Below are 20269 nucleotides of genomic sequence, written 5' to 3'. Positions count from 1 at the left end.
CTGGAGCTCTCCACTGTTATTTAGTAAGACTTTCTGACAGGCTAGTTGGTACATATTCATTTCTGGAGGCTGTGCGCTAAAAAAGACGTTCACAGGAAAAAGGAGACAACAGGAAAGAAGCGCCTGTTGCGTCGCTCATAGTCTGTATGACATTCAACCCTGCATGACAAGGATTATTCACATCCACTAATATTGTGCTGGCCTGCTTGGCAAGCTGGAAATCTTTGATGGGAAGAACAATTGGGAAAGTGTGGAATTCTACTTCCCCGCAAGCTATGTCCCTGAGAATGGCAAGCTGTTTTATAAACCTGTGGTGCAGCTACGTCTTCGTTGCTTTGGTATAACGGCACCCCACAACTATGTAGTGCTGCACGTTGCCACTAGTCGAATACTTTTCATGCAGCCAAAGCACTTGCAGAACTTTGCAGTGCCCCTTCACCAATGTCGTCACCTGCAGTACCTGGTTCCATATTTCCCACAAATACAAGCGACCATGTATCATAGAGCTTGCCACTGTTCACAAACTGTCACAAGCAAACTGTTCAGCTCTGAATCGAAGACATTTAATGTATGCGGCAGTTTGCTTTGTAATTTGCATTTCCAGCAGTAAACTTCGAGGAACAGCCAACAACCGGTATCAGACGAGGTAGCAGGCACCTGTCTTGGGACCCATGGAGCTGAGCAATCATGAATGCATTCATCAACGACAAACACAATGGCAATACCAGCTCATTACAAGGTACAACCCAATTGTCTGCTGGTCTGCAATTATGCTTTCACCATGCTGGGAATTACTGACAGATGTCCAACACATGTGTTGGACAATATGAGTATAGCCACACAGTGGTGATCATCAGTCATCACCTTTCTTACAGTCTGCACAGACCCTGACCTGGCTCTGCATTATGTACAGACTTGGCCAACCCAGGCCTTGTGCTCAATTGAACCGTTGCAGTCACAGCCGTGTGAATGCCCTTTCCAGGCTCCCTTGTTTAGGCTGATCAAGCGTGAAGCTGTTCGTTCAACGAAATAGTAGACATAAACTGCTGCCTCCGCTGCAGCTCTCTAGCCCACCACATCATCTTTGCAAGTGGGGTCTGCCTCCTGCTGCAAAATAAGCCTGGTACGGCACCCTTTTGCAATGCTGTAATGCACACGTATTTCATGCAGGCCTGTCATTGACTGACACTGTTTGAATGAAGTGCGGTGGATAGCGTTACCTACTATTTAGATGCCTAATGAAAAAGCATAAGTGCCTCCGACAGTCAGGAGCAACAGCACCACTTCCTTACTCTTTGGCTCCTTGCACTGCATAGCCTTTCAGAAGATCTTCAGGGCTCGCAGCTGTGTTGTACAATTTTCTCTCTCAACGTTTAAAGCTACAGAACAGTCGGTACTGGGCCCACCTCCAAGAACATGTCTATTCTTATCTTGGTACCCCTGTTGTCCTGAGATTCATAAGAATCTATGTCTGCAAAACTAGGACCACCTTTTAATTGGTGAGCCCAGGATACAAGAATTTCTCGAGGTTGAAATGAATCAAGTTCACAAGCATTGCCCCCGTTTTCATTCTGCTGTTGTGCCTTGCATGTCACTGCCTGGGTGGAGAAGGAGGCTGGTATTGCACTTCTGTTTTTATAAGAAGGGAAGGAGGGGTCACTTCAGTCATTGTGACATGTTGCGATGTGATGTGTACTCAGTGAACTTGGTGAATGACTGCATGTTTCCAACTGTTGTGTGTGTATTGCAACTGTAGAAACTGCTTCAAGAGTACAAGTGTAATAGTGTGCAGGTGTTACCTTTTATACAAAACTTTTAGCTCTACACATCTCTTGACCCAGTTCCTCCCCTCATGTTTTTTTCGTAGTGCAGAAGAGTAGAATACCGCGGTACAAGTAATGCTTATGGAATGTCAATATGGGTAGCGTTGGTTGAATGGTCCTACCTGTTCTGTGTACATGGCAATGTTTGTCCATCGAAAAATATGACACTCAGTGTTTATTCTACATGTTGAGTGTGTTTCTGCGACTGCAGTTTCTGAGCTGCTCTGGCTTCTTGGAGAGTGGTATCGCAAACTGGTGCTGAGGAAGGATTTTCTCACATCCAACCATACTTTGCCTATTAGTCAGCCCTGTAACATTCCCACTGCTTCTTCTCATGCGTTTTTGAGTGCGATCTGCATTAGAATGTCAGGCAGCCATTTGCTGTGCATTAGAGTTTACACTGACCACGTAGCTCAAAGAGGCTCAGAGAGGTGTTCCTAAAAGCCTTGCACCCGGTCACACAAAAGTGTGCTTATGGTGTGGAATGGTAAGCGCTCTGTGTGTGTGCAAGCCTATAAAGCAGAGAGAAGACTTCAAAGGGGAAACTCAAGACGCACTTTATGCCTGAGTGAACAACAAACAAAAACAGCACATTACACATACATCAAGATAACACAACAGAAAACACCGCATTCCTATCACACTAATGGTCCTCACGCATAAACCACAAAGTCGCACTCATACAGTTTTGCTACCAAATGCGGGTGGTTTGTACGCTCTCTCGGACGCGGAGTACGGACATAAACCCAGGTGGTACCTTGTTTTAAGAGACGCCGCTGTTCTATGAGCAGAGTGTTGAGGAGGATCAGGTGAAAGTGTAGCAGCAGCGGCGGCCTTACGCAGCAGGAGCAGCACCAACTGCTGAAGATGATGACGCCGAAGTGTAGCCGAATTGAGCTTCCTCCGCGTGCCGGCGTCACGCGTCGTTCGGCTGCACGCCATCATTCGTTCTAACACTTCAGCCAGTAAATCAATCATTTCCTTTATCGTGCCGGCCTCATACTGATTGGCACAACAACGAAAGTCGGTGCTGCCACGTCGCCTTAGCTGGATGTCGGCGTTGGAGCATCTTCGTACTGATGACGAGGTCTGGCAGATAGCAGCAGCCGCAGGCTAAGCGTCAATCCGGAGGCGTTGACACAGGGCCCGCATTCCGAAGACAGGGTCAGCGTCGTGATCCACAGGTCCGGAGCATCAGCTGGTGGGGACCACGCCAGGTCAGTAGGCCTCGCGATCTAACACCCCCTGCTGCAGCTGATGGCAATGCGCCAACGTCCGCACCTAGAACGTTCCTCCTGTCTACCTCGCCATCCCTCCTTTTATGCGTCCTTCTTCTTCTTCTTCACCCCAGGTATATGGCACATGGGGTTGGCCAAGGTGTAGTTGAATTCATTTTCCTTTACTTCCACCTTGTTTTCAGTTTCGTCGTTGTCTTCTCCATCTCTTCCAAAAATACGACTGCACTCTCTTCCCTCTTCTCTTTCTTTCAAAGTGCCATGTGCCAATTAACATGCCTTTCCTTACGTCCAGTGTTTACTTATCCCTCTTTTCTTTCTCGCTCGTGACACAGTCCAGTAAGGTTTTTTTGTTGTTGACTTTTGTTGTGCTGCTTTTTATCCTCTTTAAGCTAACTTGTGAGAAATGTGACTATAATTAGCATGAAGCATAACAGATGAGAGCATGGTGTAGTCTCCTTGTCATTCTCATAATTTAATATATTTGCATATTAGCACAGGCTCATTTGAGCTCTGAAATGAATTCCCTTTTAAGTGCCTGACGTTTCCAGTGCCCTTGCAGTCATGCTCCAATTATCATTGTAATGATGCTATGGCAATGACTGTGCTTGTTTTTACCTGCCCACATTGTGGCATGTTCTCATTGTAGTCCTTCCCAAATCACATGGTGCCTGTCGATGCAAGCACAGAACGGTCTTGGGCACTGCCCATGCTTTCTGCAGATAGTGTTTGCAAGAGTCCTGGGGACGTATTACAGAACTGTCAAATAGCAAAGTTGCAAAAACTTGTCGAAAACAGTCAGTTAGCCTCAATCCTATTGGTCGGTCGTGGCTGGCGGCCATATTGCTTTTTTGCATCATGGGTGGCTGCAGATTACGTCACGGATGTGGCATAAGTGATGGCGTTGCACACCTAATTACGCAGGTGCAAATTGATTTTTTTTTGTGATCGCCTCGAGGCGGTCAATTTGACTGTTGCGTTTGGGACTGAAAATGGCGGCGGTGAACGCGGCGATACAACTGAGGTGGGTTGCGCCGGTGCGAGCAACGGCGAAGGAGGGCGCATGAAGACGCGTTTGACCTGCCGGACGAGCTGTTTTAACGCCTTTTTTCGACTGTAGAAGCAGATTGTGGAATGGCTGTACGACGAAGTCTCCGATGAACTGCTAGGTGCGTGTGCGAGCGCGTCATCGGTTCGGCGGCAGGTGCTATGTGCACTGCGGTTAATTGCCACGGGCAGCTTTCAAGCTGCCGTTGGTAGCAAGGCACACATCGGCATCACACAACCGATTTTAAGCGAATGCCAATCTGCCAACTTAGCACGCAGAAGGGGTGGGTTTCCGTGGTCACCTAAGTGCAATAGCTACACATAAGCAACACAGGCTTATGCTGGCAAAGCACTTCATTTTTCCCAGCAAATCGCACTTCGTGGTCGTCTTCTATTTCCTCAAGGGAAAAGAAACAGACGGCCACACATCACATACTGCAACACTTCACCCTTTGGCGTTATCAAACGTAAGCACCGAACAAGACAAGATTTTTTCATTGATTTCTTACCAATCGCTCCTTGCAAGTTTGCTCGGCAGGCACGTAGCCTTCATTGCCTTCGTTCAAATTTTTCTGGGCACTTAGGTCAACCGCACAGTAGCTTGATTTTTAGATGCCGCGTAAAAAACAATAAGATTGGGTGGGATTGGCTGCTTCGGCTGCTTTCGTGCCATGGAGGAAGGACTCCATGTTTCGTACAAAGCGGCTTGTTGACATTTTTGAGTGCATCTCTTCGGCACTAATAGTCACCCTCCAGAAAATTGAATAACAAAACTTCTTATGCTTTTTGTGTTGCTTAATATGTTATAACTTTAAACACAATTTTTTGGCAAAATAAAATAATAATTATTTTGATCACTGTGTATTTCTGAATGCTTTTTACAAAAAATTTAGCAGACGGTCTCTCGCCGTGCAAATAAATGCTCTCGGGGTGGCGCCCTGATGTAATTGGCTGATTCCTCGTTGCATCAAGCGGTGACGTCTCATCGTTTCACCAATTTGACGTCACTGTCATTAACTTTTGACAGAATTTATGACAGTTACGTGATGCGGCCTCTGCTCTCTAAATCATTTAATGAGTACACAACGGTTCCTGAGGTCACTGTGACTGAAAGAAGTAAAGTTAAAAATTAGGAGCACATTTAAGCTTTGCCTTAAAGTGACCCTGAAATGATTTCGATGGGTGTATTCTAGAGCAACAATTGTGTAGAGGTGGCCTTTGTGTGTATTCAAGTCAAATTTGGAACCTCTGCATGAACCGTATAATTTAGAAGTAATTGTTAAAAACTGCTGCTCCCAGTAGCTCGCAACCGATTAGGGCAATGCACCTCACTGCACATTCCCTATCCCGATGACATGTGGGCAGACTGGGCGAGCTTGAAGGCTGGCGCTTTTGCTCACTGACGTGTGATGTGTGAGATGTGTCGCTCTAATCAGTTGCGAGCTACAGCGGTTCACTCGGAGCTTTCAAATTTGACTTGAATACCCGCAAAGCCCACCTCTACAGATTAGTTGCAGTAGAAGATGCCCATGGAAATCATTTCAGAGTCCCTTTAAGATAAGATGCGATAACGAATTTGCCTTCTTTTTATTTTATTTTTAATTACTATAACAGTGCATATCCCTAAGACGCCTTACTGCCATACACCACGTGTTCACTTGGTGCCCCTCTGACACGCTTGAACCGACAACCCTTTGTGGCATGTTTGTTAAGTGCCTGCCTGGCACACAAAGGACCTAGGTCCGAACCCCAACGGCAGCGGATTTCTTTTCGTTTCAAACTTCTGGGAATATTTTCGCCAAGTTTGTGAGGCCTTGCTGTCAATCCTAGGTCACAACAATGGCTTTTTGACCGAACGAGCTGTATACGCTATTGTGTAAAATTGAGTGCGATGTCACTGCACTGCTGTGCAATGGTGTGTGCAGTGTGAAACAGTCATAAGCAAATATTTTGCGGGACTGTAGGACTGTTTGAATGAAGTATTTCACGTTTTGTCACAGGCACCAGATGGAGTCCGGGGCATAGCTTCCGCATTGAAAGTGGTGATCACTAGATTAGAACGTGGAGGTTTCTGCCGTGGTTCTGGTCTCAAGCATGGCAGATGCTATGATGTCAGCGCAGCCAATGTGTTGACAACCCGACGTCATAGGAAATGTATATGTCAAGCTTTCTTAGGTGATTCCTATGTAGCTAGGCCAGTTCTGCAGTTTTGCACAGAATCTGTTTCTGTGCCCGAAAAAAATGTTTCCATTAAACTTGGTGTACATGTGCACCTGTGGTAGTTGGCCACATGTGGTCCTGGTTTGTTCCACAAAATCACATGTTCTTTTAGTCGACTGCAGTACGCTAAGAAATGAAAAGCCATTGTGCTGCAGTTAATCGCAATGCATGATAGCAGTCTGGGTACTCATGGGTTGACTATATCACACTACTTCTGCACTGGTTCTTTCCGCAAAAGTTATGGTTGGAGCAGATACTTGGAAAGATTTGTACTTTCCTATGTGACTTCTTATTCAAAGATAAGAAATTTCTCCCTCCGATCAGCAACTTCTTGGATTGCAAAAGCATAAAACAAAACGTAATGCTCCTACACGTTTTATGTTTCTGCACTCATAGGAGACAACACAAATGTAGAACCCATTAGTTTTCAATACTTGCACAGCCAAGATCGTTAGACATCGGCATCAGTGCTGTTCAAGTTATGCAAGCCTGACTGAGTTGTCTGTTGTCGAAGTTATAGAACCAGCATGTGTAGAGAGTCCAACCACTGGTATGTCTAGACACTGCACCTTTGGGTTCAAACAGAAAAAGACCAGTAACAGTATGCCCAATTAATTGTTCAAAATTTGGTTTCCACCTAGAGAAGTTTATCCTTGAGATGTCTGCACTGCTTGCTGGCTATGGAGTATGAGTCCAGTCCCAAAAGAAAACAGTATGAGAACCAGGAGCGTGTGCGGTAGTGTGATTGGCGGCCTAAGTAATGCTGTTGGCCGATTTCAGATATTAATCTGCTATCTACCTCATTAGAGCAATTACTTTGTCGAGGTTGTTGTTGCACTGCATGTAAGGACACTGACAACACTTGCAATCGTAACAAACCACTGTCAGTGTAAACCATGCACAAATGTCACAAAGAAGTGTTGCAACTTGACTTCCATGGCGGTTCACTCATCACTGCATTTCTCCTTGTAGTGGATGTCTTTTTTTTTCAACACAAAAGTTTACTTTTGTGAAGCATTTCTTACTTTCACATTTCGTTCCATGAGTGAACAATTCAGCAGTGAGCGGGAAGCAAGAAATAGTTATGAACTGATAACAACCAGAAAAACTGGTCAGGAAGGGGAGGCGACTAGACAAAGAACAACATTGCACTTGCACATGTGTGGCAACTGTACATGTGCATAGTTTGCCTGTTGCTTTGACTCATTGTTTTTTCCACCCCGAAGATTTTAGAAACTAAGTTGGATTTATCGTTTCGCATCAAGGCCTGATCGCTTGACTCTTGCACTGCTGCATACCTTATGATGATAGCATTTCATTTTGTAAGCACTGCTGTATAAATGAATACTGTGAAATGTGCATTAATTACATGTAAATCAACCACTGGCACTAACAAAGAAGTCAAGATGAACTGCACGTCAGTTGTGACTGCACATGTAGATCACCAAAAAAAACTGACAGTTCTGTCAGAAGTAGCATTCTCAGCAAAAAAGAAAAGGTTCTGAAACTAGCTCTGGAAAAAGTTTACTGAATGTTTAAATACAAACCTCAAGGTTTAGTACCCAAATATAACTGTCTTTGTGCGGAAAGAGAATAGAAGTTAATATTCTTGTGGTTGATCCGATAGCTTTTCTCAAGTATCGAAGACAGACAGTGCATGAACAGCATTCATAGACTTTTGCTTTTGGCAATCTATGTTATGATCTACATGCTAACATTGTATTCTGCATGCTCCTTTTTTTGTGGACAGTTCTGTGATGTTATTGCTATCCTTGATGACCGTGTCAACCTTTAAAATGACTGAAATGCCGCATTTATATGGTGGGATGCTTGGAAAATGGCTCGTTACACATCTAATTGGAAATCACTTTTCTTTTTTCATGAGTGCTCGAAGTTGATTTCCCATAGACTGTTGTAATACCAGGTTAGCAAGACAAGGATCCTTATAACTACATATTTAGATGTGTTTCTCATGCATCTGTCCTTGTTTATATTGGCTCAGTTCACAGCCATGATTGCTCCATGACATTGCTTTGAACTGGTGCTTATGATAATGGCAATACTGAAGCAAGTTGAGGTGTGGGCTGCCTTTTGTGTTGCTAGTTTCAGGCTGTCAAACAGGCCACAACGCACAACTGCACATAATCTTGTTGTGCAGGTGGTATACATTACTCCACATAATATAAACGTCTGTGAAACGGTGTCAAGAGCATTACACTATACGCAAAACTTACGCGAATCACCCTCATTAACTTTTCTACCCACACATGATATTGGCCTCATCACTACAGTTACTCCCTCAAAAATTCAAGAATACCTGAGATATTTCACTGAATGAATGCCATACAAGACTGCCCACTTTAAGCACTGTTCACAATGGGTACCCAGCCCAACAGAATTACACATGACATTCCTGTAGAGCCATTTGAAATTTTTGTCAACACTTTAGCTTGCTTGATTAGCATAACTCTTCAAGCCCACCACTACTACCACTGGAAGCACCCTTATACATGTCAACTTGAAATTATGTTCAGTGTAGCTTTATGCGCTGAACAAATTTCAAATGATCCTTTTATGCAATCGCTTGCGGCTCTCATTGTAAAGGCTTTCACACTTCTCCATGTTCAGCGAAACTGTTTGTGACCATTTGGCAGCACATATTGATATGTGTGATGATGTGTTTATTTATATTTTGTCTGTACTGCCACATGTTTGGAGTGTGTAGCTGTGCCCCCAGTTCTTGGTTGTATGTGTGCTTTTGTAACAGTTCTAAGTGTTTAATTCAGAAACCATATGTTGTATTCATTCCTGCTACATTGCTTTTCATTTGTACAATTCGTCATGCAGCACCTGCCAGGTGCAATAAATGAAATCTAACGGGGCGCAACACAAAAATGGTGTAAATGAAAGAAAATTGTTGTTTCATAAACAATTTTTAATGTGCTGAGCCATGCAATGTCTTCAGGACTACATTTTTCACTCATCACTTCCAGGGTGGCTCTGTCTAGGCATTCATGAGGTGGTTCTTTTTTTCGACTGAGCACCATTACCATCCTTTTAATTTGCCTGATAAGGAAAGGCACCTCGATTTATCAGGCTAAAGGTTTTGAAGTGCCTGCTTTTCTCTGCGCCAGTGTGCAGAGTGCAGTGCAGTGTGGCGTTAGTTGCAGGAAAATGGAACGGCCTACTAAACGTTGCGTAAATGCACACTTACACTCATTTATTGTGCGTCGTGAAATTTGGCAGTGAATGTCAGGTTAATATACAGGAATGGGAGTGTAGATGTTTTCAAAAATAACAGGTGAAGGGAAAGGTTTAACTGGGGATGACCTTGAAGATATGCGTGCATCCTCCACAGCCAGGTTGGAAGAGAAACCAGGAATAGGAAAAGGTAATGAGAAGGAGGAAGAATTTCAAGGCAAAGTGCTATGCACTATTAAATGCCTGAGGAGGTCAGAACCAGTTATTTAGAAGGAGGTCAATCAGGACTGCATGCTTAAATCGGTGCCTGCACAATACAACGAAATAATATCACTGTGTAACATAACTGTAGTGCCAAGAAGCTGCCGATATTGATGACAACACCACTGGGTATAAATATAATGGAGGCTATTCATTTGTTTTTATGCACATATATCACTCACGCAAAGTGAAGTAAACTGTCCATATGCATAAAATTGAGCACGACACAGGTATGCCACACGTATGGCTGGAGCCATTTTAAACGTTACCTTTGTTGCCAGGGTTTCAAACTATGGACCTAGATTTCGTTCAGCATACATTACACCACATCGAAGGACTACCTTGGCGATGTGGCAGCAAACATTGAACCATTTTCTACGAAAACAAAGTTCTGAAGGAGCATGGACATTAAACCTTCAGTTGAGTGTTCTCTTGTTTGTAACGGTGCTTAATTAGCACACAAGTAGATATGGAATACCACTTTCGTTCATGCCTACTAAAAATCTTGTAATTCTAATTGGTTTTGTAAGCTTACGTAATGTGTACATAATTGCACTAGTCCATTTCGCTATTCGGATGCTACACAGCGGAACGAGAATGAGAAATTCATTGCAATTATTTACTAGACGTAATCATATTCTACATGGCAGTTTATAGTCACTTCTCTCGTGCTTACACAGAACGTACAGCCGAAATGTGTCTGTACTGCTTTGATGACAATTTGTGCACCTTAGCCGGCTTTTGGTAATGTATACATGGTTTTGTCGAGCATTTTTCGCTCTGTCGACACCACCATTTAGCCCCAGAGCACTTCCTTTTGAATAATTTGGAAGGGCGCCTTTCGCGAGCATGGGGATAAGAGAAGCATCGAAAGATGGCGCCTCACCGGCGCCGTGTCGAACACTGCGCGTTTCGCTTGCCGCGCTGCCTTATAAAAACCACTGCGACATGAATTATCTGTGTTAACACTTTTTCAAATGCTGCGCGGCACCCGTCGTCTGCACTGGCCCAAACACGGCGCAAACGTTTTCAAACGGCGCGCCATTTATGCCAAAAGCGCTGTTGGCTAGTATCATCAGCAGCAGCCAAATTTGTTTACGAACTTACAAACGCGAAAACCATTTATATAGTTGTGAAATCTTGGCTACTTGGGGTGTGTACGTTATTAAGTGTTGCCAAAACTAAAATGTGAGGAAGTAATAGTGCTGGCATGCATTTTGACATGATTTTTTTTGTTTTGTTTTCAAATAAGCTTGCTATGGCAGTGCTTGCGTCGACCGCTAGGGGACCAAAAAGCGGTAGACAAGATGGCCGCCTCCATTGTGCTTGCGTTACATTTCGAAACATCGCGAATAGTTCGCAAGACGCCAGCATACGAAAGGCAAGTGAACGTTTCAGGTATACCAAGTGAATCAATGCGTGCTATTGTTTTAAATGTGGCACAGAAGTTTCGTAGCTGGCCTTCCGTGATAAGCAAGTGCGGGAGCAACGAGCGCAAGAGCGGAGGAAAGCTTTGCTTTTACTTGCATTAAGTACCAGCAGGCTGTTTTTGAAATGGTGGAAGATGAGCAGCACAAGAAATACAAGCCTTTGACGGAACTGGTGCTCATTAATTTCAAACGTCAGGTCCGGTGAGTTACACCAAGCATTGGATGTTTCAGTTCTGTGTGTGAATTGAACTGCTGTGAGCCTTTCGTCTTGCCTGCCACGTCTGCATGCTACTTTGCACTGAAAGGGTTGTCAGTTAAAGAACTGTGGAGTGAGTCTTTCGCCTTGCCTGTCACGGGTGCCTGCTATTTTGCACTGGAAGTTATGTGGATGTGAATTCCCGGCGTTCAGTTCCGCTTCAATCTATAATAGTGCCACAGCGAAACTGTAGGATCGTTCACCAGTACGCAGCGTAAATGATCACGCCAGGATATCGCGGAGAGTTCGGGATATTGGTAGGCCTGCTAGTTTTAGGTTTAAAAATAAGGCATTTTTTGTTTTCAATACTGCATAGAGCATGGTCTTCGACGGCCAAGTCAAAGGCAGCAAGCCTTCCTTAGCCTAACGAGGCCCCACTACCCATGTAATTCTCGCTGGCAAATAAAAGTGAAAAGCGCTACGAACCAAAGTACACAGCTAGGTATCACCTTGCGCTTATGATGTCTGTATACACTTACCGCAGCACCTTTCTGTCTCAGACATTCCTAGATGACATCATGGGCTCAGTCAACATGGTTTTTCAGACATTAATGGACTGTATTGGGCTACTGTTTATGAGGTGCCAATATTTAAGTGTATCAATAAGTTCTACTGTCATATCGACTGCACAGTGAAGTTTTCACTCTTTCACGCATTGCTATGCGTGGGGATCACATACGTTGTCATTTGAAAAATGCACAGCAATTACAACTGTGCTAATACAACCATGGGTGTTTCCACCACCTTCCAACGCGTAATCTGGGACTTGTTTATTGGTTAGACCGCAAAAGGATCGGGGCTGATGTTGCTTGTACTGCCTCGCCATTTAATTCCTCATGCATTGAACTTCTATGCTGTAACTGTGCTATAAATTGCTGTGCACCTAGCCAAAGCAATCGTTGCCCTTCCCCGGCCGCCGCAGTGGCTGAGTGGTTATGGCGCTCAGCTGCTGGCCCGAAAGACGCGGGTTCGACCCCGGCGGTCGAACTTCGATGGAGGCGAAATTCTGGAGGCCCATGTGCTGTGCGATGTCAGTGCACGTTAAAGAACCCCAGGTGGTCGAAATTTCCGGAGCCCTTCACTACGACGTCTCTCATAGCCGGAGTCGCTTTGGGACGTTAAACCCCCATAAACCAAACCATTGCCCTTCCCTGATAAATTCTCAACAGGAGATTCATTTAGTCAAAACACTCACATGTTTCAAATTGGAGTATTTCGTGAGGAGGGCATATACAGAAGGCGAAGGGCAGAAAAAAGCGGCATACATGTAGGACATCACTTTTTTAGAGAGAAGCTCTTGAGTGCATGTTCCTGCATTCAGCGTCTTTGGCACAGTCTGCATAACTGATTGCCCAATCCTCCACCCTTGGCATGGCAGGTAGTAGCAGAGCAAAACGCCACCTGCCAGGGAGAGAGTGGAGGAATGGGCAACCGGAAGGTGGCTAGCAGCATAACACGTCGCCTGCCAGCAGTGGCAAGTGGCGTTTGAAGAGCTGCACTCAAATTTCACATTACCCACTATTGCAATCATATGCCCATATTTTTTTTTCAAACTTCTGAACCTTCACCATAAATGGAGTACACAATACGCAAGTGTGTAGGGAAAGAAGTTACAGAACTGCACATGGCTCAGAAAACCATATGTAGTACAATATAAGGCTTTGGAGAATAGTACACAAGACATATTTCTGCTGTTTATAGGAACATTTAAAACATGACTAACAGTACAAAACAGCACATAATAAACCAAGAAAAGCATAGCAGCACTTTAAGACTGCAGGGTCATGAATCGGTGTGATCAGAAATATCATTCCAGCAACTTATGGCTTGCAGGAGGTCAGTCAAATTAACAGCTGTTGTTCGACCAAGTAAGTGCCTAAAGCCGCGGACTTTATAAAGACGACGGGATGCACAATGTGGTTCAGCTAGGGGAAGGTTAGTACGATGCATGACAAAGTAGGATGCCGTTTTGCCATGCAAGCAAGACTGCAGCTGTTTCACTCAGGTATGTGATTGTGTGCAGAGAAGTAGAGTCAAGGGAAGGGGCCGTTGCATCTTTTAAACAAAGCTTATCTTCCTCTGTAATGGCAGATGTTCCTGGTGTTGAAGCTGTGTGGTGCAAGCTGCATCTGCAAGAATGTCTCTTACGTGTGGATACCATCTACACAATTTAGAATTTTGGAGGAACATATCTTGGCTCTAATATATGCTCAAGCTCGTTTGGAAGTAAAATTATCATGGCTGGTGACCTGAACCTTGCTGGTATAAACTGGAACACACTGAATACCGGAAGTAGAGAAACAGATTGCGTATAAAATTTTATGTTCACCTTTAGCCTCAAACAGCGTAATGAGTTAATTCTCATATATACAGAAGGTCATTCTCTACATTCATAGATCCCTGGGAGTCGTCATACCGCTCCTGGCGCAGTGGTGCTGTGATGCACCACTGCCCTGCGATGGCAGGTTCCCCCAGTGATGGGCCTTCTGCGGCCCCACTTGCTCTTCCCGAGCGACCAATCATTCATTTAACTGCCACCTGCCACGGTGGGCAGTGTGCTCACTATCCTATGGGCAGGTTGTAATGACATTGCATGGTCACGTGGCCCACCTACCTCCTAGGTTGCTATGTAGGGACCACCTGCTAGAGCCATGCTTGTTTTTTTTTGCTCACAATACTGACACCAGATGTTCTGGAGAAGGGGGCCATTAACGCTATCACTTTAATACAAAGGTAGATAGCAGTAGACAGTCATGTTCATTTGAGTGCATTGTTTGCACAAAAGGTACAGAAAAATGAAAGGGTCAACACTATAGCTGGAGGTAACATTTCAGACTGGCTTCAAATTTATCATGATCAATGGCACATGCAATGGTACCAGGCAGCTAATTCCATTGACGAATGGGGTGGAAGAGAGGTGAATGAAAAAAGCAATTAGATTGAGGAAAGGTACATTCCTCTTTCAGTTGATCAATGCAGGTAAAAACATGACAGGTCAGCGTGATATGGCACCTAGCAAAGGAAGAATGACTATGCTATTATTTGTGGAAAAAGGACAGAATGCAAAATATTAGCCGTCTTTCGAACAGAGGCAAGTTCAGATATTTGTTTCATTTCTTTTACACTCAGTAATTCTTAGATATAAATTGGGCAGGCTCATTCTGCAGGCTCCAGTTTTGTTACTAAGTATCCGTGATGTCTGTTTCAAATCAAGCAGTTATATTCCACTTCGAGCACACTAATGAATTGTATGTTAAAAGCATTGTGTCTGGGTTTGCTAAACAAAGGTTGCATGTAAGGAATCCAGATACTTTCGATGGCTTGTTAAAGGGGTCATGGTACCATTTTTCAGACTCAAATTGTTTATTGCATGTTGTTTGCTAAGCATCTCTGAACAAGTAGGCAATATATGAGCTGATTTGGTGCAGCAATTTGTAATTTATTTTTTTAAAGTTACCCTGAATCATGCAATAGTCGGGTTACACTGTCGTACCCTCGATCTGTGATGACATAAACCAATGGTCGCCTGAACTGCGCATAGTGAGGGTAGGGCAGTGGGTTGCATACTTTTCAGGCTAGGGGTGTGGAGGGGCGATGCTGGCGAGAGAATGAGGAGCCCACACCCCACAACAGGGGGACAAAGGCAACAAAGGCCTGCGTCCTTCTGTTTTATGCCTAGCTTCTGCCGGATCTTGGAGACTTCACCACAGTGTGCCACGGCAGGACTTGAGTAGGTGCGTGTTGTGCTCCACACCGACCATGCACGGCAGTTTTGGAGTTGATAGTGTTATCGACTTATGACAACACTCAGGCTGCATCAATATGGCCGTCACTGCTAGAGGGGAGGGGCTTAGAGCCGATCACTTCTAATTGCAATTTCTAGCTGAAATGTGCGCGTAGGACCGTACGCCTTTTTTTACGTATAGGCAATAATTCCGCGGCTAGTGGCTCTAACGTAAAATCATTTGTTGGTAGAACATGTCACGACCCTTTTAATAACCGCGTCTATTTGACTGTTCCAAGAAAGGTCCGATGTTATGTGAACCCCTAAATACTTGATGGTGGTTACTGATTCTATGGGACCATTGTTCAGAGTGTCATGGCATGTTACAGGGCTATATTGCAAAATCGACGGGCGTCAAAATCAGACGCATGCACAGCTTTTAAATTTCAGAACCTGCGTCAGGCCTCGAGATATTGAACATGAGAATAGGTTCTGAGAACTCAATTGGCTTTTGCCACATCGCATATTGAAAATGGGCGGCTTTAGACCATGTTTTCTATGGTCTATATCACAAATTACGACACTTTTAGAAGTGTTTTAAACTGAATTTGCCTGCTATGTTGAAGGTCTTCAATTTGTCAGTATAATCTTGTGCTCTGAAAACAAAAAGTTAAAAAGTTCAGTTTATATCTCTTAATCATTTCGTTGTTTTAATATGTACGTAATATCCGCCTTGCTGTATAATCAACCTGCATAGATGTACGTGCCTTTCGTACCTTCTCAAATAAAAATCCGTTTTCAATAATTTGAAACACCATGTTGTGTGTATGCATATATAAGCGCATGTGTGTAGAAAAAGTTTCTACAAAAATACCTGGTGCAGTCATTTCATCCGTTTGCACGATGAGGTGTTCCTGTTTCTTCAAACACTTCTGTCGCCATTTAGGCCTCAAAATAAAAATAAGGTGGCCACTAACCCACTACAACATGGCAGAGTTTCTCTTCTGTGTGTTGCAACAAAGAGAGTTCAAATAAAGGTAAAAGAATAACTGCAGAACTGCTTGCTGGTCATCAAAATGACAGCACAAAAGTATATCTGCAAGAAAAACACCTGTGCATATGTGCTCCATTCACACCTGTAATACGGGGTTGCAGCGTGCAGAAGTATTCTTGTGAAGTGATCATGTGGTTGCGAAGCACGATTCTGTTCTCACAATAATCCCATCGAATTGTAACGGGAGCAACTTTATGAAAACAGGCGACAGAATACTTGATGCTGTTGGTCCTGCGGGACGGCATGTTTGCTGTCTACATGAATTACCGGCTCGCAATTCTCCCTGGGCTTGTGTTTTCATTAAGTTTACACTAACACTTCTCAGCCGAAATCAGTGAAAAGCGCAGCCGAACTGGAAATGGGGGTACTGTGCTGCTAAGCAAACATAATTGTGCTCCTGTCTTCTCTGTCCTATTGTGGACATCCAAACCTAGATTTGTGCAAATAAATAATACAACAAAAATGCGTGGTCATGTCTTCCTTTATTTGATACTACCAAAAACAGGTTCCTGACAGGGAGGTCCTGGCAAGGCAGTCATGTTGTAATCACTCTGCAAAGAAGCGACTATCATGTATTCGGCACAGATAGCACAATGAAACCACAGTTGGGTTAAAATAAAACAGTGTATGCAGAAATGTATAATATATCCACAGAAAGGGAAAAACATGAAGCAGTAATATCACATAGCGGCTACAAAACACCATGCAAGACCAAGTATACAGCCACAAAATTACCATGGCCAAAAGGAGAAAAGAATAGAAAGGTAAAACACTATAAAACAGCAGGAAGAAGTTTTGAAATCCTCTGAAACAAGACGGAAACCAACATGCAAAGAAAACACAAGGCTGTAAAAAGTTTTAATCGGTACCAAGGCAATTAAAAAACACGAACTGGTTTGACTGAGGCATTCGTTCGTGCCAGAGCCATACCTTGGTTGCCTACAGGGTACCCCTGAATATGCAAATGGAAGAAAAATGTGCCTATAAAAAGGAACAACTCTAAGGGAAAAGAAGCTCGGAGATGGAGAAAAAGCAATATGTGATGCCAGGCATCACACATCTGGTTATTACGCAGTTACCGCAAGCTACAGAATTATCCAAAACTGTTCTGCACTTAGATGAAGCAAAAGAAACGAAGCATACATTTAGGGCATTTGCAAAAGTAGTGAGAAATTCCCTCAGTCCGACTTCCAATGAGGCAAAAAGGGAAAGCATTGTTTTTTTTGTGTTAGGTGTGACGGACCCACCACCACCCGCAGACATGAGAATTGTCTGCGTCGTCGCATCATATTACACCTGTTCACACCATGCAAGTGGCAACAGCACTAGCAACACCTCTCTCGCATCACATCCTGGCCTGTTCGTGCCACTTTCCTAGACTATGAATACATTAAGACCTTTTGGTATGTTGCCAGTTGATAGCTCTCAAAATCGCGAACAGCAGAAATGTCTCCTCCTAGAATTACAAATACAACACCATGCGACACGTTTCCCCAGCTGCCAAAGTTACAATTCTGACGAATTCTGGTTCGTATAATGTTTAATGACTAACCGTAGGTGCGCAAACGTTTAAACGAGCCAAACATGGCAGCACGCAACATGAAAAACTAGGATGCAGCAGCAGTCACTTACTGCGGTGTGGTGTGTGCGATGTTGGCACATGCTATAAAAACCCCGGGCGGTCTAAACTAATACGAAGCCCTCCAATACGGCGTCCCTCGCAACCCATGTGTCAATTCACGACTTTAAACTGCTTTGATTCAATTACTGCTACGATGCGCTTACATACGAGCGGCCGAAGTGCGGAGAAGGCAGCATGAAAAGCAAGGCACTCACTAAGACAGGCAGCTGCCACATCGCTTCCTTGCACTGCACAAGTTCAAGGAGGGCGAAGCATTTGAAGGTGACCAGGAAGAGATTTTGGCTGCTTTTACTACTGACAGACCAAATGCCTAGCGAACTTCGTTCCGCACTTGAAACAATGCACATGTGGACTGATTTCTGCGAGCTCGAGAAGCCATTGAAAGCTTATGCAAAGAAACGCCAATCGACATTTGAGCTGTCAGCTGCCAAAGCGCTTTTCTGCACTGCAAATGTGCAACGGGGTGAAGCATCTGAGGATGACCGGAAAGAGATTTCTTGGCTGGTTTTACTATCGACAGACCGGATGTCATCAAATATTCGCCTGGATAATGTGGATAACCACCCGCAGACATGAGAAATGTCTGCGTCGTCACAGCATATTACAACTGTTCACACCATGCAAGTGGCACAAGCACTAGCAGCACCTCTCGCATCACATCATGGCATTCATGCCACACAAGAGCAACTTGAGCACAAGTGGCGCCAGCACTGGGGGCACCTCTCTCACTACCACCCAGGCGAGTTAGTGCCACTTGGCTGCAGACCACAACTGTACACACTGAGCACACCACTGGAAAACAGGACCACCACTGTAAGCAACTTTTACACTGTAGAGCCCACTAATGCTTTTTCACAAGGCACAGACAGACACTGCTGGGACAGGACAAACTTTTCAAACTAAACACTCTAAATGGCTGTCGCCCATTCACACTGCAGCATTCATGGCACACAAAAGCAGCTTGAGCACAAGTGGCGCCAGCACTGGGGGCACCTCTCACTGGTGTACCACCCAGACCAGTTAGTGCCACTGCCTACATAATATCACAGGTCAGCACACTCACTCACGAGTGCACTCGTATCGCATGCATGTGACACAAGTGTGATAACGTGAGTGTGAGTGGGTGGTCGCGTGTGTGAGCGGGTCGCTGTCAGTACGTGTGGTCATGAGTGTGAGTGCGATTGAGTGGATGTGAGTGAGAGCGTGACTGAGCTGCCTTCCATGACGATGAGGTGTGCATAATATAAGGACAGTTACACGCCTAACTTTTTAAAAGGCCCCAGACCAGGTCTGCACACATAATGAACAGAAACATTTTCAATATGTGGCAGTTTCATGAACTGAGAGTTGAAATGTAAACCTGTACTGAGTTTTCAAATTCCAGAAAGCATACTGAACTCTTAACTGTGTCTAATTATCTGCCATTTTCTCAACATATCAGCAGGCTCATATTAATGAAAAAACTATTCCATACCTCCAATTACACAAAGCAAATTTAATTTTCAACTGCTGCCTGACTTGACAGCTGTCAAACATATTCCCAGCCTAAGTTTAAATGACAGCTTTGTTTACTGTATTTTTTCCTTTCATATATCAGTGCTGGCCACCAAAAGATGAGCTACCAAACAAATGCCACACTCCACAAGTGTGCATTTTATGGTGTCCTCACTCCAATAACGCTTTCCTTATCATGCCCACAGCGTGAAGGCCACTGGTGATCCCCCATAGCTGCTGTACCCTTCTTTTAGATTTCTATGCATTTGCATACTTGTTACACGAAAACAATTAGTCTAAAATTTAGGGGTGTGCACATAATAGGAAGTTTGAATAGTTAGCAAAGCTGCTACGGTTGCTCATTGTAATTGTATTCAGGAGAACTTTGCGTAGTCGTGCTCTCTCAGAATGTGTATACATGTATCATAATTCGCAATGCGGATAGGTGAACCCTGTTGACATTCAAGCTGTTGTCTCACATGCTCCCCTTGAGAACATGTTCCAGCTGATGTAGAAGCGGTGGCATTGCTGCGTTTTGGGCCAATACCTTGACGGCTTTTCTTGTCGCTTATTGGCAGGAGGTGGCCTAGGCTGTGGTGGTTCCTCCTCTTTGTCGGCACACCCCCTGACAACCTGCGCAAGTTTGCCAATGTATTCACGCACCAATGCTCCCACTTTTGGGTCAGTTGATGTTTTTTTACTGAATTTGCGTGTAAGAGCAGCAAGCTCAATGTCAACACCTGCAAGCACATTTGAGTCTTGTGACTGAATCATGTCACCTTGAATGCTCTCAAATAGTGCTGCAGGATCATCCACTGGGAATGAATCATTTGCAGATGTGTCCTTACTGACTGACTCGTGAACAGGAGGTTCATTCAGTGA

Source organism: Amblyomma americanum, chromosome 7, assembly GCF_052857255.1.
Source record: "Amblyomma americanum isolate KBUSLIRL-KWMA chromosome 7, ASM5285725v1, whole genome shotgun sequence".
NCBI classification, from domain to species: domain Eukaryota; kingdom Metazoa; phylum Arthropoda; class Arachnida; order Ixodida; family Ixodidae; genus Amblyomma; species Amblyomma americanum.
This window is presented reverse-complemented; position numbering follows the sequence as displayed.